Below are 16470 nucleotides of genomic sequence, written 5' to 3'. Positions count from 1 at the left end.
TAAACAATATTACATGTAAAGTAAATGGAACATTCTTTGCTTCTTTAATTCCCAGCCTTTCACTCATGATTATTTTCATGAAAATTTAAAACCATTGTGTGGGGACGGGGCTAGTGCTGGTGGTGGTACTGACAGAAATGAAGAAATATGCCCTCAACCCAATGCAAACAACACCATTTTCACCGCTGGAAAAGAAAAATTATAAAAAATTTTTAAATGGGTGGGCCACGTTTTTCTTCAAGTATCATGGACATTTTTATTGTTTACTGATGAAGATTAGATCTTAATAATTTATGCTGTTTTTTAATGTTATATACCATGTATTTAAGTTTAATCAATTGGAAAATGAAGGCTAAGGATAAGCTGTCAGTTCAACTTCTTAAATATATTTAACTTTGAAAAGAGATCACACTTCTAGAACATTCAAATCGATGCACATTAACACAAATTATAATCATTCTATTTCATTCTTAATTTTCTAGCTTTCTAAAAGATGTGCACCACGAAATCAGACAGTAGAATGATATTTGCCATAACGGCATTCTCCTTGAGATGGCAAATCAAAACACTTGTATAAAATGTTATGAGATGGAATGTGAGAGGTTAAAATCCAGTGTTAAGCCAGAGAGATCAGCTGAATGGTGGACATTCTTCTGCAGTGCCCTACCCAAACTCCTATCTCATTCAAGCCTCTAAGCAAGTCCAAACAAGCCTGCATACTTAGCATGAACACTTCTTAAGTTCAGCTAAGGAAATAAATCTTATTTCACCTTTGCTGCAAGGTCACCTCAAGTCATTTTAGAAAGCTGGAGGCATATCCCAATAATGCTACTTCTATTTCTAAGAGTGATAGATCATGTGGAACAATAAAAATTACATTAACTGGTAGTAAATATTCATTCTTAGAGTATGTTTGAACTTTAGAAATTATAAAAGGAATTCAGATCCAAGTCTGAAGAAAGAGTGGGTGAGCAGTATGGGGTCAAACCTGAAATACCACTTAATAATTGTTTTATCCATTCATACCCGAATCCCTGGAAAATGTGCCACAAGTGGCTGATCCAAATCTTCTCTAGTTTCATTAAATTTCAAACCCTCCCCAGAGCTTTCATGATCAATCAGTGATCTGATTTCCTATTTCACTGAGATGTCAGCTTGTTCAACTTCACTACTATCTTTGTCATGATTTCTCTGAATCCACATTCCCATCTCCCCTCCTGAAATTAGCTTCTCCTCATGGGCTTTTTGAGCAGAGTGCCTACACAAGCACACTGTCCACAACTTCCTAATGTAAATGTTCCCTTGCTACCTTTGCAGAGAGGCACACAATCTTTCTGCTTGTGATTTAAAATCAACCACACATAGAATCAGAATCACACAGGTCTGAAATATGTGAGTGGGAAGAGCCTTCTTAGAAGTCCACTAATCCTTATCCTTCACTTTTAACGATGAAGAAGCTAAGAATGCAAGGAGTGTGACTTACTTAAAGCCACAGCCAGGTAGTAGCACTGCTGAGATAAGATCTTACTGCTTATCATTCTATAACTAACTTCTTCTTCTTCCTTTTTATTTTTCCTTTATATTGCTTCTTTAAATGACTGACAGAACAAGAGAGGAATACAAATAGTCATTGGGAGAACATACATGGCTTCATTCTAAATGTTGGTGAAGAGAATAAAGCATCAAACAAACACTACAATGACTTTGTTATTATTTTTCAGTGCTCCTTTCCCCAAAATATATCCTTACAGAAAGCTTTGGCAGATAGATTGTCACAATTTGCTCCATTCCTGTGTGACTGGTCAAAGTGCCTAAAACTAAGTGGATTCTAAGATTCTCAAAGTGAGTGTTGAATGTGCTACTTAAAAGAAGAATCATTGGATACATAAAGGTCTATTACCCAGAAAGCATGCATTTTTTTTTCACCAGTAAAAATGAAAGCTTCATGCAAACATGTGAGGCTCAAGTTGTTAGAATCTACTCTAGTGACAGAAAAAGCAAAGGCATGTCTTCAGAAACCCTTAAGTAACCTCTGTGTTGCTCTGTGATGCTGGAGTGATTGATAGAGGAAAAGTGATAATTTAATCTCCATGAAAACACAGTTTTGAAGAAATATGAAAGCACTTCAGTTTCTTGTCAGACAGATGAAAACTAGAGTTTTGACCTTCTGCCTCAATCCTTCTCCCTTCTACCAACAGGAAAGAAATGCTATACTAAAGATTCATAGGATGGATGTAAAAAGAAAAGGCATGAAACTTTGGGTAGAACCTAGTATAATTGTAGCTATGCTTTCATGAAACAAGCAAGACAATCTAGGTATTTACAGAGCTGGCAACTGGGCTTCCCTGGTGGCGCAGTGGTTAGGAATCCGCCTGCCAATGCAGGGGACACGGGTTCGAGCCCTGGTTCAGGAAGAGCCCACATGCTGCAGAGCAGCTAGGCCCGTGCGCCACAACTAAGGAGCCTGCGCTCCGCGACAAGAGAGGCCACCGCAATGAGAGGCCCGCGCACGGCAATGAAGAGTAGCCCCCGCTCACCGCAACTAAAAAAAGAAAGCCCACGCGCAGCCACAAAGACCCAATGCAGCCAAAAATAAATAAATAAATAAATTAATTAATTAATTAAAAAAAAAGCTGGCAGTTGCTCAAAAGCATTTGTGTAAGACATTAACATTAAAAGACAAGACAACCAACCTCAACTTTCACCAAATCTACATGAGTTAGGAATATCCTTTTTAAAATGTGTAGTAGACAATCCGAAGAAGCTGAATGACCTCACCCTAAGCAGAGAGGGTGGGGGGATTTGGTTTTTGTTGCTATCAAGAAGGCTGACTTTAGAGACCACAGAACATAGAATTAGATAGCCATCTCACAGATCTCCAAGGAACTACCCACTGTAAGGAAATGAAAGCTGAAGGAACGCAGTGCGGATGTATTGAGGTTGATTGCTTCTAATCATATCTAATCTAACTTCATTTCATTTGTCACTTTAATATAGTATGGCTAGTGTTTTTCTTCAATATGTATTAAGGGTGATGAGGAAGGAACAGTAGATTACACAGTAAGTTTGTTTTAGTAGGAAAAAGAAATTTCGGAGGTTATGGTTTGGGTCCAGAAGTATAAAGTAGTGTATAATTGAAACAATATTTAAAAGGTTTTGCAAAAGAGAGAGGAGAGGATATGTGATTAAATTAAAACCGTTTTAATCTAACATTTAATGACCCTTATCATTTAAAAAATTCCAACTGCTGTTTTTATCTTCTTCAGATTTGACTAGTCCATACAGGAATTAGGAAAGGAGCATCTTTATCTCTGAATCAGAAGGGACGCCAAGAAGAATCCAAACAAACAGGCCTTGCTAAGATGACCCCCCATTTACTACAATTACCTTATTTTCCTTAATCTATCATATTCCTCCATGACTGTCCACTCTTCATCACACCTAGCATAAGATACACAAGGCTAACCATTTGCTCATGAAGGATCCCATGTCACATAAAACTTATACCAAATACATTTCTATGCCTTCCTTCTGTTAATCTGTTTTTATCAGTTTCATTTTCAGACCTAGCCGGGGACCCTAAGAAGGTTGAAAAAATACTTTTTCCTTTCTTACGATACATAACATTGACCATTTTGTAGATGACCATTTTATGTCTATTGCCATTAAAGAGAAATTGGCCTATCCCACACATAAATCATAAGCTACCACATACTCTTTCCTTAGCTAACTTACTGAATTCAACATTAGGTTTGTTGAGGACCATAACCAAGCATCCATGAATACATTTTAAGCACACTCTTACCATTTCAAAATGATTCCAATATTTTTCAACTTTTACTGAGTACAGGATTCTATAAAATTTCTTTCATGATTTGCTATGGGTGGAAATGTGCCAGGGACTCCAAATTTACTATGATTAACATTCAAAATACCTTAAACAAAAGCATTAATAGGAGAACATATAATAACACTCATCAATATGAGATTCCTGTGAAAGGCTGTACTTCGGTAACATTCGACCTGGGGCGTAAAGTATCAAAAACATAAGGAAAGAAATTTCTCAGGTACATTGAAGTATACCAGGAGCAAGTTGTTTTCCAACATACGTAATTGTCTTAATAATAAATTACCCCTAGTTAAGGATGAAATAAATAACTAGAGAACCTCTTTGGAGCAAAATGTAGTTGTCATTACTATACATACCAAGGAAGCAAAAACTTTTTTGGGTGTGATGGGTGTGTTCATTATTCTGAGTGTGGTGATCATCTCTCAGGTGGAACATATGTCAATAGTTATCAAGGTGTACACTGTAAACAGGGCAGTTTATCTTCTGCCTATTATACTCCTGTTAATAAAGCTCAGAAGGAACATACCTGTGTGTCTAGGGCAAAGTAACCAAGGAGAAAACAGGTGAGTGATCAGGGCAAAGAGCAGCCCGATCTTGTTCATTGCTGGCCATGCTTGGTAAATATTTTCATTCTAATTTCAATGGGAAATTATTGGAGAGCTTCAGGCAGGGGCCTGATATGATTTGAATGGTGGAAGGCACTAGAACCACAGATGTGTGAAATTGGAAGAGACAGTGAACTCCCTAAGTCTAGGTGCTCTTAAGAGAGGTCCATAGGTTTCCTTAAACTTCCTGAAGTAGCTGCTAATTTGTGTATGTATGTACAGATATGCATTTAAAAAAAATTAATTTCCACAGTATTCATCAGCTTCTCGAAAAGGTCCTTGCCATAAATATGTAGGAACTTTTCATGGATCTACCCAGAAATTAGTTAGAGATATCAAAACCTGGAGAAGTACAAGGATGTGTTCAAGATCAGAGGTGGCAGGTTGATGAGGTCATGAGGGGGTTATGATGCTGACTACCGTCTCTGGTCCCCTCATCTCTCCCTGCCCCAAATGCTGATTCACAGAACACAGTCGTCATAAAAAGCTGGCATACAGCACACGAAGCCAGTGTCTGCTGAACCCTGACCCGCTCACCCACATCAACAGGAGAGCGTGCCAATGGTATGGTCCATAAGAGGTGATCAGCCAGCACAACTACTGGAAACAGTCCCTTATGACTCCCCCATCAAACCTGTATAACTTTCTAAATCACCTATGGGTGTATTACTGTTAAAATCACAAAAGAACAATACATCATAAACAATAATAAGCTATTCCTCTTTCATTATTACTGAGCCTGCCCTGTGCTGTAGACCAGAAGAATACTATAGAATTGGCATTTGACAGCTCTAGTTTTCCTCCTGTAAAGAATCGACAAATGAGTGTATGCTGGATCCTTACCAATGGAGATTTCAATACGGTATAAAAAAAACTTCTTAAACTAGGAGGCGCTATATAGCAAGGTACATTTCACATGAGAAGCTTCACATCATCCTTCTCAGAGATTCCAGTGTAGGATGACAGAAGGTCCTTTTCTCAGCAATCCAGGGGACAAACAGGATCCCCTCAAATTCTTTCCTAGCTCTAGGGTTTATGAAAATGTCGGGCTATTTTTTATAGCTTTAAAAGGTCCCAGGTTACTGAAATAACCCTGCCTTTGCTCAGTCTTGAGCGTGAAGAACGTGCCTCCATGGCACCAGTATAAACTGGATTAAAACATTTCAGAAAGTCACCTTTGTAAAAAGCAAGGGGGTAAAACACAAAGTACACCTGGGAGTTATGTTCCATACCTATCAGATGTGTGAAATCGGCTCTAGTAAAACAATGGCCTTTTCTGGGCTTCGAGTTTCAGCTGAGTTCAGGGGTGTTGGAACTTACCAGATAGGTTGATATTTGAATCGCACAGGCAGAACTCTCCTGATCATCACGATGAACAATTACAGGGACTGAGTATACCTGGACGTGGTGCTAGCCAGACACTAACAAGAGGAAGTTCGGTGAGAGACCTGCCTTGAGAGGGGAGCCTATTGTACAGAAGGGGGAAACAGAACCAAAGCACAACTGAGGGCTGTACTGCGTACCTATCAGAAGTGTGAAGTCAGTGTCTGATCTTCGTCTGTGCTTGAACTCTGGGTCCACACCAAGGCAGTGCACGAGCTGTTGATCGTGCCCTTTGATCTTCTTACCAAACTGTGACCTGAAAAGGAAAGAAAGTATTATTGAATACCTTGGCCACAGATACAGATTAATTTCCCTAAGTAAGAATTCAGCATGAAAAAAGTAAAAAACAAAGGAACAAAACAAAACAAAAACACACCAGCCTTTTCCTAGTTCTGCAAAAGACACCCATCCAGCCACTGCCTACCCTTAGGAGAAATAAGCCTACAGCTACAGATGGTCTGGACTTTATACTGCAAACCCACTGTGACGTAATCCACTGTGACCATTTGGTCACTTCATATGGTAATTTGCTGGCATTGAGGCTTGTGGTCAGAGATACCGGATCAGCCTTTCTGCTTCCCTAACCTACTGTCCCTGAGGTTAGTGAAATAAATAAATAAACTGTCAGCCCTACAGCCACAGATGCAGAAATGTTCTCCCGCTTATAACTGATTGATTTCCACGAGGGATGAGCGTCCTGGCCCAAGGGGCAAATGACAGTTTGGGTTTTGTTCAGCACTGTCAGTCACGTAGCTATAAACAAACAACTTACAGAAGTGGACCGAGCCACTTCAGCAAGATGCTCTGTAGGGACCAATCTCTACACGTATTCCAAAAAGATCCATTTTATAGGAGCACACACTTAGTATGCATGGCTAGAACCTCGATTTATTCAAAGTGGCTAAGGTCTTCAACCATATCCTCATCAAGGTAATTGTGGCCCTAACCCTGACCAATTCCAAACGGACAGAATACACCACAGCGCCTCCTGCTTCAAAACTGGAGGGTCAATGACTACTTGTAAGTGTCTAAATGATTTAACAGCATAACATTAGTAAGAGGCACACAGGATATGATCCTCAGAGGATCATCCCCCAGATGTCCACAGGGTCCCCCCCACCCCACCCCGTCTCTTCCTTCAGGTCTTTATGTCCACCCCGTCTCTTCCTTCAGGTCTTTATGTCCCCTTCTCAGTGAGGCCTTCTCCATACAACCTACCTGCAGGTGCAGATCCCTCCCCCAGACCTATTCCCCTTCCCTGCCTTCGTGTGCTGCACAGCACGCGTCATTATAATACACGTGGGGCTTATTGAGCTTACCTTTCAGTCTCCGCCACTAGAATGTGAGCCCCATGTGAGCAAGGACTTCAGGTCTCTTTCGTGTCTGTATGTCCAGCACGAAGAACAGTAGTATCTGGCACATAGTAGGTGCTCAGCAAATGATCAAGGTCACCTTTGGCCACCAGCCCTAATGTTCATGCCATTCCCAGAGCTGACCCTGTCACCTGTAGAGTGTGCGTCTTTCAGAATCTCCTCCCCGTATTTACATTCTCACACAAGAGATCATTAAAAATAGATACCCTACGCTTTAATGAGTGGTTGGATAATTCTACAATACTTAAAACAAAAACCACCTGTTTCCAGTCCTAACTGGAGACACAACCAATTACAGCTCTGTAAATGCAACCAGAATCAACTCTTTTAGGTTGGTGTTTTCACCCATATTACTCAATAACATACTCAAAACACGATTACTTTATCAGTGTTGGTTGGCACAGTTGCTTTTGTGGATATTTTTAGTTCTGTATCATGGATCATTTCAAACAAAGCCGATAGAACAATATATCCAGAATTCTGTATGTCGGTCAAGGAGCTTCAACAATCAACGTTTTGCCACTTAAGATTTATTTGTTTTTTTTTTTCTAGCATATTCCAAAGCATATTCCAGATATCCTACGACTTCGTGTGTAAACCCAAAGAAGTTATTTCCTCCACATACTCTGCGGTAACATAAACTATAACAAACAGGGCTTTAAAAAAACATAACCAAAATACCGTCATTACATCTAAGAAAAATTACAATTATTCCCTAATGCCACAGGAAACCATCCATGTCCAATGTATCTATTTGACCTAAATATCTCTCTTAAATTTGATTTGTTCTTATTAGGATCCAAAGAAGTATCTTACATAGCGTTCGCTGAAATAGGACTTAGTCCTCTTTTCATCTATAACAGCCCCTCCCCTTTCTTTCTTTGCTATTCCTTTGATGAAAAGACTAGATTATTTGTCCTGTAGAATTACTCACATTCAGTGTTACTCTATACGCATCCTGTCCTGAACATGTTCCAGTAGAAACAGAATAACCCGTAGTGAGATCTCTGGATATGGTTAGATTCAGGCTCAGTTATTTTAGCAGGAATATTTTATAAATTTATTTATTTATCTATTTATTGGCTGCGTTGGGTCTTCGCCGCTGCGCGCAGGCCCTCTCTAGTTGCGGCGTGCGGTGGCTTCTCTTTGTTGCAGAGCACGTGCTGTAGGCGCGCGGGCTTCGGTAGTTGTGGCACGCGGGCTCAGCAGTTGTGGCTCGCGGGCTCTAGAGCGCAGGCTCAGTGGTTGTGGCGCACGGGCTTAGTTGCTCCGCGGCATGTGCGATCTTCCCGGACCAGGGATCGAACCCGTGTCCCCTGGGTTGGCAGGCGGATTCTTAACCCACTGCACCACCAGGGAAATGTCCCTTAGCAGGCACATTTTAGACTTGATGCTTTGTACTCCTATATGATACAATAGGAGTATCAGATTGTACTGTACTGTACAGTGTCAATTGTATCACATCAGAACACCCGCGCTGTTTCCCACACTTTTGATGGGAAACAAAAAGTTTCCCCTGGCCGGGGAGACGGGGGTTGATCGGTGGGTTGTACTATTCTCACCTTGATTCACCCACATTATAAAATGTACCATCTACCTTTTACTGAAATTTTATTAAATGTATGTGTTGGCTTGCTTTTTAAATTTTTGATATGCTATTCATGTACCATATAATCCACAATGTTAAAATGTACTAGTCACTGATTTTTACTATATTCAGACAGTTGTGGGCCCGTGACCACAATAAATTTTAGGACATTTTCATCACCCCCAAAAGGAAGTCCATACTTATTATCTGCCGTTCCCTATTCTCGGGATGGGACTGAAACCGGCCTGAATGGTACAAAGATTACTTCAAATTGAAAACATCTGAGCTACAACAGAGGCAGAAATAAGTCTTCTCTGAACTGCCCTTATCTGGCTAAAGCAGAACTTTATAAGAGACAGCTGCCACAACCCCACCCACACGGGGGGGGCGTGTCTCTAATCAGGGAGGCCTGATCTTGGACATGAGAACATTCCAGAAGATGGTGTAAATAAGCCTCATCAGACCCTTCCATCCTTTGAAGTCCTGATCCACCAAGCCCCCTTGCAAAGTTGGTATATAAACCCCTATCTCTAGCCGTCTAGGGAGCCTCTTCATCTGAAAGCTCCTTCATGGTAAATAAACTTTTCTCCGATTAATTTACCGATAATTAATTTTCAGGCCCCTAGCCAGTTGAACCTAAGACGGTAGAGAAAAAGTTTTCCTCCTAACGTTCCCTTCTCACTAGCCCTATGGCAACCACGTGTGGATTTTTTCTCTCTGTAGATCTGCCTGTTCTGGGTACTTCACGTGAATCAGATCTTACAATGTGTGTTCTTTGGTGTCTAGCTTTTTTCATGTATCATAATGTTTCCAAGATTCATCCGTATTTCAGCACGTATCACTACTTCATTCCATATTATGGCTAAATAAAAACTCATGGTAAGGGTATAGCATATTTTGTTTAAAAATTCATCAGTCGATGGACATTTGGGTTGCTTCCCCCATTTTGGCTTTGTGAATAAGGCTGCCGTAAACATTGACGTACAAGTTTTTGTTTGAATGTTTTCAGTTCTCTGGGATACGTGTCTAGGAGTGGACTTGCTGGTCATGTGGTCACTCTATGTTTAACTTTTGGTGGAAGTGCCGAACTGCTTTACACGGTGTCCGCACCATTTTACATTCCCACCAGCCAGTGTATGAGGGGTTCAATTCCTGCACATCCTTATTACACTTCTTATTTTCCATTTTTAAAATTACAGCTGCCCTGGTAGACGTCAAGTGGTATCTCTTGTGATTTTGATGTTGGTCTCCCTAATGACTAATGACGTTGAACGTCTTCTCTTGCCCTCAGTGGCCATTTGCATGGAGAGAGCAATGGATTTGCAGCATGAGACGCCCCCATCCCCACCCCACCCCCCCCTGCCCCTTGTGTGTGTGAACCACTCCTGGTTCACATTGACAAAGCCACGTAGCCTCTTTGGACCTCGATTTCCTGGCACAATGAGTAGTTATTGCATCTGTGTTCATCCAGGGAATGGAGACAGAAAAAAGACTTTGACTTGGATCTCTGCATGGAGAAACAGCCACTACTCCCTAGAGTGAAGGAAAAGAAACTCACAGAGGAATCCAGAGGGGCAGCTGAGATCCAGAGCCCAGGGACTGGTCAGGTAATTCCGCGTGGCGAGGAGGTGGAAGCTCTCTTCACTTTCCACCCTCAACAAGGCGGGCAAGTTGTAGCAGAGCATGAAGCCCTCCCTTCACTCCCTAGGAGCTGAAGGCAGCTGCGCTTTGTGAGATTTCCTGTGGTGACCTGAAATGCGAAAAGGCAGCTGCCTGGCCAGAACTAAGCACCTCAGGGTCCTCACTGTCCTCCTCCCTTCTGCCCTGGAAATTCCCACCAGCTCTGCCCCAACAGCAGGGAATGGGTGAGAAAAGGCGCTGTGAGTCAGAGCCTGAGCCAAGGCTGGGACTAGCCGGACAGCAGGTGGTCTTGGGGGGCCTGGGCCTGTGCAGGTGCTCAGTGGGGGAGCAGAATGGAGGCAGGAAATCCTGAGGAGTTAGGGGCAGTCAGCAGGCCAGTTGTGCTGCCCTGGGGTCGTTGCAGAGCCCATGGATTTCTTTTAAGTGTTTCTTGGAAGGGTGATTACACTGGGGAGTGGATCTGGACAGGGGTGACCTCGGTCTTCTGTAATAGTGAAGATGGGTTGTTTTTTTTTCTTAAAAAATAATGAAGTAAGGATTATATTTGTCAATGGAAATAGAGAGTCAAAAATATCTTTACAGTCAGTTGTTGAGTAATCCAATACAGTTGACCCTTGAACAACACGGGTTTGAACTGCGTGGGTCCACTTATACACGGATATTTTTCAGTAGTAAATACTACACTCTACAGGATTCAAAGTTGGTTGAATCCATGGATGCAAAACCAGATACAGAGGAACCACATATACAGAGGGCTGACTGTAAGTAATAGACTGATTTTCAACTGCAGGGAGGGTTGGCAGCCTTAACCCCCACATTGTTCAAGGGTCTAGGCAGCTCCTTAGACTACTGTTTTTAAGTGATCTTTATTTACATATCCCTCTCTCTCTCTCTCTCTCTGTGTCCTCAGGGAACAACCTGCTGCAATGATACATGCCCCAAATCAACACTTCTCATCTCTGCGTGGTGGCTTCAGTGGTTAACTTCCTTTTCCCCTCTATACTACACTGTCTCCATTATGCAAACCTTACTTTTCATGAAGACCATTTTCTTTTTTTCAAAACAAAGGAAATTATAAATGAAGGTACCAGTCAGGCAGAAAAAAACCTGCAAGTTACTGTGACCCAAACATCCCCCACCCACCTAGGTGGTGTGGACACCACCTACACCAGCCCTGGGTAGGCTGTGGAAGAGGCACTGGCTCCCTAGCAGGTCCCTGGCAAAGAGCGGGAGGTGGTAAGGCACAGGCAGTGCCTGCTCTTGGGAACTTGCTTCTCACCTGGGATGCCAGCAACTAAGGCTAGCATAACCTCAGGCTTATGAGTGATACAAACTTAACAACATCTTTTGAAAGTGTACTTGTTTAAACTTCTTTTAGCTCTAAATAGTTTTGTGAATGGTGAATGGTAAAGTTTTCCACTTTATTGTTCCATGACAGACATCATTTGCAGATATCATTTGCCCAATGCAAAGAGGGAAAAATAATTATCTTTCTACCCTTCCCAAGTTCTTATCTGGGGCCACTATAACAAAAGAGAGATTAACAAGAGAAAAACAAGTTTATTAACATGTGTATCACTTGTGACACATGAAGTCCCCAGAGTTGAATAACTCAAAGGTTTGGTTAGAACTTGAGTTTACATAGTATTTTAGCAAAAGAACAATACATGTTTAGAGAAGTGATAATGGAAAAGAACCTTGAAATTTCTAGAGCGCCAATTGTGACAAGGGAAATATATGGGAAACTAATATAGATAAGGGCTAGTTGGTAAAGTTTGTTATGTAGATTCCTCTGGTGCTGTTTCCAGATGAGAAGGTCTAATGTTTTTTCCAGGGATTAACTTTTCTCCTTCCTGGTTGAAAAGGGAGGAGGGACACCTTTGAAAATTTATGTCCTGCTTTTAGGCAAATAAGGGGAGGGCAGGAAGTTTTTCTTGTATCTACTTCTTTGTATTTGCCCTTCACCTCAAAATAATCCTTATGCCAAAGTGGCACATTTTTAGGTGGCATATTCTGCCACCCTTTGTTACATTCTGTTTATATTTGGTTATTATATGAAATTTCACATGCATTTTGAACCCTAGACAAATCTGAAAAAGAAATGTAGGCTAGATCATGACAGTCATACAAATTAAATAAGTGTAAAATCTGCTATATGCATATACATTTGTTTGCTGCGTATATATTCAGATACCCATGTCCTGTTGGTCATTTATACACAGTTTTTAAAAAAACAGGTTAAATAACCAGGCTCTGTTTACTACTGGGCACTGGAATTTGGAGGAGGCTCTTTCAATCAGTCCCTGTGCTGGGATTTTTTTTAAGACAAACTAGGAATTTCAATTACGATTTTTAAACTTAGAAGTTTTTAGAACTGATGGTTGCCTAACAGTATAGGGCATAGGGATGAATTTTTAAACTAAAGTTATAGCTCCATTTCCATGTGTGTGTTAATAGTATGAAAAAGCAAACCCCAAACTTTTAGGGTCTTTCTGCAAGTGATGGGAAAAACAGTGGTCAGTGTTTTTATCTGTTTATAGATCTATGAAATAAGAGGATAATGAAACAATGAAGTTTTTTAAAGAAATAAAAATTTAAGTTAAGAACAATCTAAGAAAAAGCTTCTTTTTCAAAAGGAATAAACTACTGAGGAATAAACGCAACCAAAGAAGTGAAAGACATACACTGAAAACAAGAAAACATTGATGAAAAACTTTAAAGAATACACAAATGTATGGAAACATATCCTGTATTCATGGATTGGAGGACTCAATATTGTTAAGATGTCAATAGTACCCAAAGCTAATGCAATCCCTATCAAAATCCCAACAGCATTTTTTACAGAAATAGAAAAATTCTAAAATTCATAAGTAATTTCAAGGGACCTCCAAATAAACAGTCTTGAAAAAGAACAAAGTTGGAGGTCTCACACTTCCTGACTTCAAAACTTAAAACAAAAAGGTGTTACACTAATCAAAGCAGTTTAGTACTGGCATGAAGACAGACACGTAGACCAATGGAGAAGACTAGAGGGCCCAAAAAACACCATCTTGTATATGACCAAATGATTTTCCAAGGGGTGCCGATACTTCTCAATGGCAAAACAGTCCCTTCAACAAATACTATTGGGCCAATTGCATAAACACAAAAGAAAGATACCATATACTAAAATTAACTCAAAATATATAAAAGAACTAAATGTAAGAAGCAAAACTATAAAACTCGTAGAAGAAAACAGGTGAAACTTTCTTGACATCAGTTTTGGAATTTCTTGGATATGACATGAGAAGCATAGGCAGCTGTGGACAGGGAATGTTGCCTGCCATTCCACTGAACAAAGAATGTTGCCCACCATTCCAGTTCTACAGGGATCAAGCCATCAGCCACTGCAACCACCCCTGGAAGGTGCACCCTGAGGGAAATTCAGGATGGAGAAAAACAGGAAGCATTCTGCACTTTGGAAACTGGCCCTAGATAATGAAGATAAGGAATAATTTCAGTGAGCCAAGATTCTTGCATCTTCCCATACATAGAAAAGCACTAAAATCATTAACTTCAGATGTCTGTTTTTTGTGATTAACAGTAATCGTTTAAATGTTTTTTCCAGCAAAAAAAAGTCCTATATGTCCTGGCTGCTCCCTTACTTCTTTAGCAGCTCCTCAAGGCTCTCTGAGAGTCTGTCTCCCAGGCTATAGTCCTCACTGAGATCCCACAATAAAACTTAGGCACAACCTAAAAGTTGGGAGTTTTTTCTTTAGTCAACACAACAAGAGCAAAAATAGACAAATGAGACTACATCAAACTAAAAACTGCTGTGAATCAAAGGACACAATCAAGAGTGAAGAGATAATCTACAGAATAGAAGAAAATACTTGGAAATCACATATCCAATAAGGTGTTATTATCTAAAATATACAAAGAACTCCTACAAACTTAAAAACAAAAACCTGATTAACGAATGAGCAGGACTTTAAATAGACATTTCTGTAAAGATAAATACAGATGGCCAACCAGAAAATGCAAAGGTGCTTAACATCAATGATCTCTAGAGAAATGCAAATCGAAAGCAAAATGAGAAGTCACCTCCAACACATTAACATAGCTACTACCAAAATAAAACAAAATACGGTCATAGATGAGAATGTACAGAAATTCAAACCCTTGTGCATTGCTGCTAGGATTAGAAAACGGAATAACCACTATGGAAACCAGTATATCAGATCCTATAAAAATTGAATATAGAACTTCCATATGACCAAGTAATCCAGATTCTAAATACATATCCAAAATACTTGAAACCAGTATATTCAAGAGATGTCTGCAAACTCATGTTCTTAGCAGCACTATTCACAATAGTGAAGAGGTGGAAACGACCCAAATGTTGGTCTTCAGGCAGATGGATGGATAAAATATGAGATGTACAGAAAATGCAATATGATTCATCCCTTCAAAGGAAGAAAGTCCTGAGACATGGAAAAATATGGATAAAACTTGAGGACAAAATGCAAGTGAAATAAGCCACGCACAAACACAAAAATACTGTCCTCCATGAAATGATTCTTGAACTGCATGACTTTGATTCTCCAAGGAAAAAGAATCAAATGCTCAAAGGCAAAATTCTAACAAAAGGTTTTTGAGATTTGCTAGTCACAGGTTGTCGTTAACATGCAAATAACTGCATAGCTGTGTACAAGTATGGTATACTTTTAGAGACTATGACTCTTGACTCTTTAGCTTTCCATTGTGAGCTCACCATCTTATGTTGCTCTTTCAATATAGTGTCTCAATGCAGTTAGCCCTCAGTATCCGTGGGGGACTGGTTCCAGGAACCCTGTGGATACAAAAATCGGCAGATACTCACATCCTTTACAATTAGCCCTCTGTATCTGCGAGTTCCATATCTGTGGATGTGGAACCCACGGATATGGACAGCTGACTGCAATTCTTGTCAATTACTTAAAGTGTCATGATGAGGTTCCCTATGGGACAGCTACCTGTCATGAGGATGAATCCTCAAACACTTCTGCTGTATTTTCAGTCCACCAAAGAATGCCTTACAGCTGGAAGGAGCTAGTGTCCCTTCTCTTCAGAGCTAAAGCGATTTCAGTCTCTCAAACAGTTTGTTCAGACTTTATATATGAAAAATACTTTAATTTTAAGCAAAATTTAAAATGTCACCCAATCCAGTCACGCCGAAGTTCCCCTTAAGCTTTCTCTATCTAGGAAATTCCTACAAGTTCCCTTTCACTTAGGAAATGTACCAGTATCCTCTTAAGACTCCAAGCTGGTCTTCAGGTGGATGGATAAAGAAAATATGACATGTACAGAAAACTGAATATTATTCACCCCTTAAAGGGAAGTAAGAAATACTTGGGTTAAGTATTTAACGCAAGTAAAAATATGCAGTGGTTAAGAATCCGACTGCCAGTGCAGAGGACACGGGTTCAGTCCCTGGTCCAGGAAGATCCCACATGCCGCGGAGCAACTAAGCCCGTGTGCCACAACTACTGAGGCTGGGCTCTAGAGCCCGCGAACCACAACTACTGAGCCCGCCTGCCGCTACTGAGCCCGTGTGCTGCAACTACTTGAGGCCACATGCCTGGAGCCCGTGCTCCGAAATACCAGAAACCACCACGATGAGAAGCCCACGCACCGCAACAAACAGCAGCCCCCGCTTGCCACGGCTAGAGAAAGCCAGTGCCCCAACGCAGCCAAAATAAATAAATAAATAATAAAATGAACTTCACACATGAATATCTCCTTTAAAAAAATTTTTTATTATCTTTTCAAAGAACCAGCTGTCAATTTTCTCATTCATTTTTCCTCTATTCTATACTTCATGTAAGCTACGTTAATTTTTGTTTTTATAGTTTTTTTTCTTTCTTTTTTTTTTTTTTTTACTACACAGGAGATTTTTCTTTAGGTATAACTGACAAACAACATTACATTATTTTTTCAGGTGTAAAACATAATAATTTGACATTTCTGTATTTTGTGAAAATGATGACCACAATAAGTCTAGTTAACACC

At 40.3% G+C, this 16470-nt stretch overlaps 1 long non-coding RNA gene across 1 annotated transcript in view; it reads right to left on the bottom strand.

Moving 5' to 3' along the window:
- Window positions 1-15388, bottom strand: part of LOC130706382 (uncharacterized) — a 44671-nt gene extending 29283 nt beyond the window's left edge. Inside the window, exons 1-2 of the long non-coding RNA XR_009006652.1 lie at window positions 15194-15388; window positions 5979-6094 (exon numbers count right to left, since the gene is read on the bottom strand). This is a non-coding gene — a long non-coding RNA (uncharacterized LOC130706382). The remainder of the gene's footprint in view (window positions 1-5978; window positions 6095-15193) is intronic.
- Between the last annotated feature and the right edge of the window lie 1082 nt (window positions 15389-16470).

Source organism: Balaenoptera acutorostrata, chromosome X, assembly GCF_949987535.1.
Source record: "Balaenoptera acutorostrata chromosome X, mBalAcu1.1, whole genome shotgun sequence".
Lineage (NCBI taxonomy): Eukaryota > Metazoa > Chordata > Mammalia > Artiodactyla > Balaenopteridae > Balaenoptera > Balaenoptera acutorostrata.
This window is presented reverse-complemented; position numbering and strand designations above follow the sequence as displayed.